The sequence below is a fragment of the Simochromis diagramma genome, unplaced genomic scaffold (assembly GCF_900408965.1).
Source record: "Simochromis diagramma unplaced genomic scaffold, fSimDia1.1 OVJJ01000137.1, whole genome shotgun sequence".
Lineage (NCBI taxonomy): Eukaryota > Metazoa > Chordata > Actinopteri > Cichliformes > Cichlidae > Simochromis > Simochromis diagramma.
The window spans coordinates 1-7,888 of record NW_024387177.1 but is presented as its reverse complement, the minus strand read 5'-3'; the positions used below and the strand labels follow the sequence as shown (position 1 = coordinate 7,888).

The window sequence follows — 7,888 nt, the reverse complement described above, 5'->3', positions numbered from 1 at the left end:
TGGGAGGTTCTGTCATTGAACAGGTCTCTGAGACAAAGTTCCTCAGTTTAACTGTTAACAGTATGTTAAATTGGACACATAAATCAATTATTGACAATGGACAGGAGTGTTGCCATTGCAAAGCACCGCAGAAAATGCATTTCTAATAGAGTAATATAATAGTAGTAAACATTATTGTTGTCACATTTAGATCATTGTACAATAATTTGTTCAAGCACCGCTGAAATAAAAGCTCCAAATCAAAAAATCAAAGCAGTTTGTTTAATTTTAAACTGGCCATTCAATTTAAACCATGTTCAGTTTAAAGTTACCTGGTTGTCAAACTAATCAAATGCAGAGGACAGTGCAGCATAGAGTTATTCACTTCCACAGTTTTTGATCTTAGGAATGAACACAACTTTTTATATATTTACACATAAATAATCCTTAGAATTGGTTATTTTTGTTTGGTTGTTGACATTTTAGGTGATGAGCATGTCGGGCCCTTGGGATGGAGTTAATAATTTATAAAGCAAAGCAAATGTTTATTTGAAACGATTAAGATGTGTTTAATGTGAAGATATTGGTTTTCAATTGTTCTTCTGCTGCTTTTGAGCATTTTCTTTGTCTTTTATGTAGTACATGTTTTATGGATGTTTTTTAAAACATTTCTCGGACCCCAGGTAGAGTAGCTCCTGTTATTGCATGAGCTAATGCGGATCTTAACAAACTAAACTTGGAAAAAACTAAAACAAACTAAAGGACAATTTCAAAATTAAAAAATAAATAAATAATAGAACAAAGAAATCCAAAATGATGCTGTGTATGTGGTGTATGATGTACAGTGCAGCGAATGCCCAGACCTCTACGTTGGAGAGAGTTTTTCGCCCACCACAGAAACCTTCCTATGAAGTCCTCTAAGACAGCGGTCCCCAACCACGGACCGGTTTATGCCCAACAATATTTTCACGGACCGGCCTTTAACCCTTTAAGACCTACCATAGAACCAAGTCCGCCAGAGCTTATATTATATTTTTACATGCTGTGGAGCCATTTTTGGGAGCATTTCAAGTTGCTATACATCAATACAACCATTATAGCCCAAACTTTAATAATATGTCTGCATTAAGTGCATAGTAATTACATAAATTGCAAAAAAGTGCAATAAACTACAAAAAAAATTGAAAATCGTTTTTGTTTTTTTAACATATATTTCTAGTTAGAGAAATTTAAGAGGCTTATCCCTCAAAACTGTAAATACAAAAAAGTTGCACAAAATAGTTTCCCACCACAGGAAACTTATTTTGAGTGTCTTCATAGTTTTATTTTTGAAATACACCAATTTTTATATACTGCAGGAAAAACGGAAATAAATATTATAGTGCAAATTTGCAAAATAACAGCATGTGCATCAAAATAAACTATTTCCAGCAGTGCAATATGAGTCCTAAGCATCCCAGAAACGACACAGAAAGTCATGAAGTCAAACATAACTTTTAAAAACACAAGTATAAGCTCATGAGGCCACGATGGTAAAAAAAACTACATTTCCGCAAAATGACGTCACTTCCGGTTTCGGGCAGGTCATGCGGTCATGTGATAGTTCACGCTGATGGACATAGGAAGTGTTACAAACAGCTGATCGGATTGGCGAAGTGTGTTTCTGGAATATCATGTTTTTGTTGCTGCAAGTGCTTTTTATGCAGGTTTTGCAAAGCTTTATGTGGAAGGAAACTGACCTAGGACAAGCTGATGGCATAAGATGTAAGTACAACTCCTCCAGTTTCATATGCAAAAAAAAATGATTGCGCTAGCTTACGTGGTTGCAGAGCTACCGGGATTTAAAAATAGTTACGCAAAACAGAGCGTGCCCGCTCCGATCGGCTGTAAAGGGTTAAGGTGTCGCGGATAAATACAACAAAATAAAACCAGTACCGGTACCGAAAAAAAGATGATTTCTTCATAACACACGTGAAAAGACCCAGGAAAACCGAGTTAACGAAAAAAATGATAACAAAATAACGCTGAAAACCGATAAAAACCCTGAAAACCAAACGTTTCACACCCGAGTCTCTCGCGGCCCGGTACCAAACGACTCACAGACCGGTACCGGTCCGAGGCCCGGGGGTTGGGGCCCGCTGCTCTAAGACACCTCTAAGGTGTGGATGACAATGATGGATGTAGAACTGACCTTTTTATGTAAGATGACAGTTCCAAAGCAAACACACGTGGTCGATGCTGAGAGCGGTCCTGTTGCTGAGGTTGGGGTCATGCTGTAATCTCTTACGAACTACGTCCAACGCTTCCGTGACTGGGATGCAAGTGAAGAGAGATGTAACATCGTACGAGACCATGGTCTCATCTGCCTCCGTAATGACACGATCATGTCACAGACCCGGCACTCTGCAGCTGTTTTTGTCCCCCTTTAGGACCGTCTGTATGATCCACTCAGTCATCTATAGCATCTCTTAGTTTCTGGCTTCGATTCTCAGCCTGTTGGAAGGCAGCTCTGAACACCACATCCAGAACACCTTGGATTTTGTTGAGACACTATGATGGCATTTGTATTGTGTGCATTGTCGTTAGCCATGTTCTCACTGTTGTATAGATGCTTCCACAAACAGAAATATGTTGTTCTCTCTCTTTTTGTTCTCCAGTTTGCAGACATCATGGGTGCTCATCAGTCCACCATTTATATCACAAACAGGAGCGACCGGTACACCCTTTGTGAGCCCAGGTGAATGCACATTTGTTCTTTAGTGTTACAGTCATGATTTCTAAAGGGCAGCATCTTTCTGTTACTGTAAAGCAAATGTCTACACGTGAAATATCTTAACTGCAAGCAGTTTAAATCTATTTTTTTCACTTTCTTTTACAAACTCATACATACTGACCTTTCATGCAGGTGAGTGCTGCTGAATAAAAAGTAAGATACATTCACATCAAACCAAGTAGAATCGAGCTCAGCAGCATAACACTTGTGTTTGTGCAAAGAAAGCTGCAACGGAGACAAACACTTAACACATCAGCACTTGAAATTAGAGTCATTTATAGGAAGTTACATGTTTGTCTTTGAAACGTTTTTTACTGTAACTGAGAAGCTGCCTGCACATCGCCTCACAGCTATATGTTTCTTTCTCTAAACAAACTGATCACCTGCCTCATTAGGAGGAGTTTGGATCCTGTTTGAATAAGAATATTAATTCATATTTTTCTCTTTTCTGAACAGTCTGTATCTTGTTAGCGGACGCTGCCAAATCCCATTGCCAGCCAAACTTGAGCCTTCTGAATGTGGCAACACTCTGTTTTCTGGCAGCACCGGGTGAGGATCTGTTGGAGTCTTCACCTTCGATCTCTACGATACAGCTGCAAAGAGAGCTGATAAGAAAATAGCCGTCATGTTCTCGGTTCCTTTTGACAAACGCTTGTACTCTAACTGGTGCGCAGTCGGAGTCTTTGGTAGGGAGACAAACTGTGATAGTGCTCTTTATCGTAAGATGTATTACAGTCCTGAGAGAGGGTTTGTGAGAGGAAAAGCTGATGGTCATGATCTGACTCACACAGTTGACGATGTTACTGTTAAATCCAGCATGACAAAATTCAGCGTTGCAACACTGAAAGTTGAAGTACACAACATGGAACAAATTTAATTATGAAAATGGTCAGATTGCTTCACTTTAGCCTCTCAATACCCTACAAGATTACTGTAGACTCACCAACACATCAGACTAATTCCTGAGCAGATAATAATAATAAGCAGTTTAATAATAAAATGACACTGAAAACCAAAATCAGTACAGATGCTTGCAGTTGGTTTTGGGGTGAAACTCATACATACACAACAGAACCTGCTCCTGACAGTTTGAGTTTTTAATTTTCTGAGCTGCAGCTGTTTGAATTTGCGAACCAGCTTTATACCCTGGTAAACTCAGGGTTAACCCTTTGTAAACAAACAGCATACTGATCATTATTCATGTATTCCTGTTAAAGGGAGGTTAAATAGCTGAAATTAAAGTTGCTTGATTACTGGGTAAGCTCAGTCCCTTTTTGAGGGTGCCCCCCCAAACACACACACACACACACACACACACACACACACACACACACACACACACACACACACACACACACACACACACATTCATACATAAAAGCACATGCAGTACACTGGCACTCAGTGTCTGACACGTACATGTTGTTTCTGTAGCAGTTCTCTGGGATTTTTGGAAGCCAATCCATGACTGATGGTTCTTCCTCTTTGTTTTTACAGGATTGGCTGTAGGTTATACTGAAAAATGAAGCCACGTCCAATCAGATGCTTCCCACATGGTATAATATGGTGGCTCAAAATCTGACATTTCGGTTCTGCTTTCATAATTTCATCAGTTTAGGTTAATCATTCCATAAGACCTTACTGGTGCCTCCTTTGGTATAAATGGGTGTGGCTGCGTGATGATGTCATTGCTGCATGAAGCATTCCCTTAGTGTGACATGTATTTGCTGGCTGGAGAAACTGGAGCTACTGAAGTAAACATGTTACTGTAAGGCCACAGAGCAAACCGCAGAGGAACAAAACACTTTGCCTTTAATCATTTACACATCATATAAAAAGTAGATCAAAAAATGCAAATGATCAAAACATCCGTTAGTTTCATGTTTGCTGAGTTAAAAAAGTATAAAGATTAGTTATTACTTAGTTTTAATCAGATTCTCAGCTGAAAAAAAGACAAATATTCTAAAATCTCTATTTATTTATCAGCATTTGATCAAAAATATTTTATCTCTGTGTCTAAAAAGACTCAAAACTGACTTTCCACAGCAGCTGATCAGATACTGTAGATGTGTAATCTATTACTCTGCTGACACAGAAACTCTCTCTGAGATGTACTAACAGTGATCTGTCAATCATTGTGTTTTACACACCAGAATGAGACCAGGATTAAAGTTCATCCTAATTGTATTCTAAAGGCAGTGTTTGATTCTTTCGGTTTAAACACTACGGTCCAGCGTTCATAAACTCTGAGTCTTTGGTTCACGTGTAAAATCTGTTTCTCTTTCTTCCATTTAAGAAACTTTTTTAAAGTGCAGAGACCAGAGAATTAACACACACACTTTACTGTTTTCATTCAAACTTCTTGCTCTCACATAGAGATGGCTAACAGTCGTTAAGCTAAGGTCAGCTGGCTCTGTGGACTCTTTTAATAAGCAGTTTACAACCTCACAGATTACTGATGATGTTCACTGTGTGAAAAGCCTTTTAACCTTTACATCAGTCGTGTTTATTAAAAATAAAAATCAGCATGGAGTCACTGACAGAACAGCAGCAACAAACAGCCTGTTAACGTATATTTATATATTTATTTCAGAAATGATTCCTAACAAAAAGCTGAAAATAAAAACACAATCAAAGCAGTAAAGTCCATATTATGAAGTGAAGTGCTGCATCACAACAATGTTAAATGCCAGTATATATTATTTATAGCAATTAAAACAACATAGTGCAGATAAACACGGTGCTCTGATCAATCTGCTCTTAAACACAACAAGAAAATACATTTTCAATGAGATCTGATCATGATTCACATCAGAGTGAAGAACTGGTTTCTAACATTTATTATAGATCTACCTGATATCAGACTGATAGTGTCACGGTTCTGGGTCCGTTGGACCCAGTATTTTGAGTTTATTGTATTTTGGTTTTAGTTTACTTCTGGGATTGTTTTCTTGTTGTTTATGATGATGATGATGATTATGATGTTTATTATTTGAGTTTCATGTTTCTGTTTATGTTTAGGATTCGTTCTTCAGTTGTGTCGGCTTAGTATTTGTCCAGTTCCATGTGTCATTTTCTGTCTGTCTCTCTATGTCGAGTCTGCGCCTTTGTGTGATGGTTTCTTGTTCCTGTTTTATTGTGAAGGTCTGCGTCTCATGTGAGTGTGTTCAGTTTTGCCTTTGTCTCGTCTTGTTGATCACTCCCAGCTGCGTCCACCACCTGTGTGTTATTTCCCTGTGATTCTCGGTGTATTTAAGTCATGTCTTCCGTCATTGTAGTTGCTGGTCCGTCTGTGTATTCCACCCTGCGTCATCCGTGTGTTTCCCTGCTGTCATCCGCTCGTTCTCATTCAGGTTTGTGTCTTGTAGTTTTAGTTGTTTCCCAGTATAGTTTAGTTTTCCTTGTTGCCGTTTGCCTTTCTTTTTGTGTTTAATAAACCACCTTCACACCCTCACGACTGCCTGCACTTGGATCCTTCATTTCCTCCTCCACACGGCTCACCTCACTCGCCGTGACAGATAGAAACAGAAGAATATTCAGAATTATACTCTTACAACACTTTAAGATACGTGAATGAGATATGCATTAAATGCTAATTCTAATGGGTCACATAAAATCAAAGAAATTCAGATAATCTTTGTATTTTTAATATATAATATATACTGACACTACTACTACTACTACTACTAATAATGATAATAATAATAATAATAATAGTAAATAAAGGTTATAACCATATTAAGTGTGTGTCGTCTCTCAGCTGGAAGCATTTGAAGAGCAGAGCAGCTGAAGAAAAGCTGTGACTCCACTGTGAGATGGACACTGTGACTCATCACCAGCAACACACTGACCTGCATTCATCCATAGATGACACTCAGGACCCTACTTCCACAGCTGTTCTTGTTCACAGCAGCATCCAGTTAGAGAGGAAACTGGATAATGCAGTGATGATGTTCCAGCGTCATGTTGTTGCTCCTCCTCCACATGCTTACCTGCCACAGTTAAACTCCGCCTCTCAGACAGTCATGTCACCTGATCTGAATGTTTTGCTGTACGATGACATCATCTTGAGAAAAACTAGTTTAGTCCTGCAGATGGCGATCTTGCACCGTGTCCAGAGAGCCGACACGTTGATGATGCTGGTCTACTCAGCTTACTTTAGCCTGGGCTGGACTTTATATGAGCAGCTTCCACTCTGGTTTCACTGTTAAACACACTTGTTTGATTCCACTTGGAAAAGTTGAGAAATTTGTTATTGCAAAATTATTTGCTGGTACATTTTTGAGGGTCAAATGTCTTGTTTGATTTGAGGAATGAACTGTTAGGGTGGAAACAATGAATCAGGTTAAAATACTTTAAATGAGTGCAGATGTATAGTATAGCATAATATAGCAGTTATATATATAGCAGTTTGGCTCTTTAGTTTGAAGAGTTCAAAGCAGCAGCAGAGAATCTAAAGTGTGTCACACAGCACCGAGTTTCCTTTGGTCACATGTGAAATGTGAGTCAGAGCTTCAGCTACACAACAACACACACAGCAGCTGATTGTAACATGAGCTCATCTGAAAGCCACCAAGAAGAATCCAGAGATTTGAAAGTTGCTGCTTTGGATTGTTAGTTTGATCTGAATCAGAATGTTTGATGGAAATCTGAAACAATGACCCAGGTTAAAATACTTTAAATCAGTGCAGATGTTTAATGTAATTTAAATGTTGATAATGGTTGTAGTGGGCTTGTAATGTAAATGTGGTCTGGTTAAATGTGACAGTAATGGTGACGCTGCATAAACCTGATGAAACAGTTCTATTAGTGGGTCTGTGTGATCAGCATCAGTGGGTTAAGGTGAGGCCGTGACTAGTAGAACATCTGTGGGCTACATATGCTGGGCTGGTAGCTCCAGAGTGTTGGAAAGAAACTATTAAATGTGCAAATTTAAAACCAGAGGCTCTTCTAACACAGGAGCCATGTTGAGTTTAGATCACAGCCGACCACCAGCAGTCTGAAATGGAAGGAAGCCCACTGACAGCCAGCAGGTCTAAACAGGAACGCACCCATTTGTATGCAATGATGTGGCTGCAGCTGACACAGGATTGGTTTGCAAACTGAAACATCGACGGCATTTCACAGAGTTCACGG

General features: G+C 39.0%; 1 long non-coding RNA gene across 1 annotated transcript; it reads left to right on the top strand.

Moving 5' to 3' along the window:
* Positions 1–2,018: 2,018 nt before the first annotated feature.
* Positions 2,019–7,026, top strand: LOC120745003. Its single transcript, XR_005698525.1, has 3 exons — positions 2,019–2,716; positions 3,209–4,308; positions 6,513–7,026. It is a non-coding gene; the product is annotated as an uncharacterized LOC120745003 (long non-coding RNA).
* The last annotated feature ends 862 nt before the right edge of the window (positions 7,027–7,888 follow it).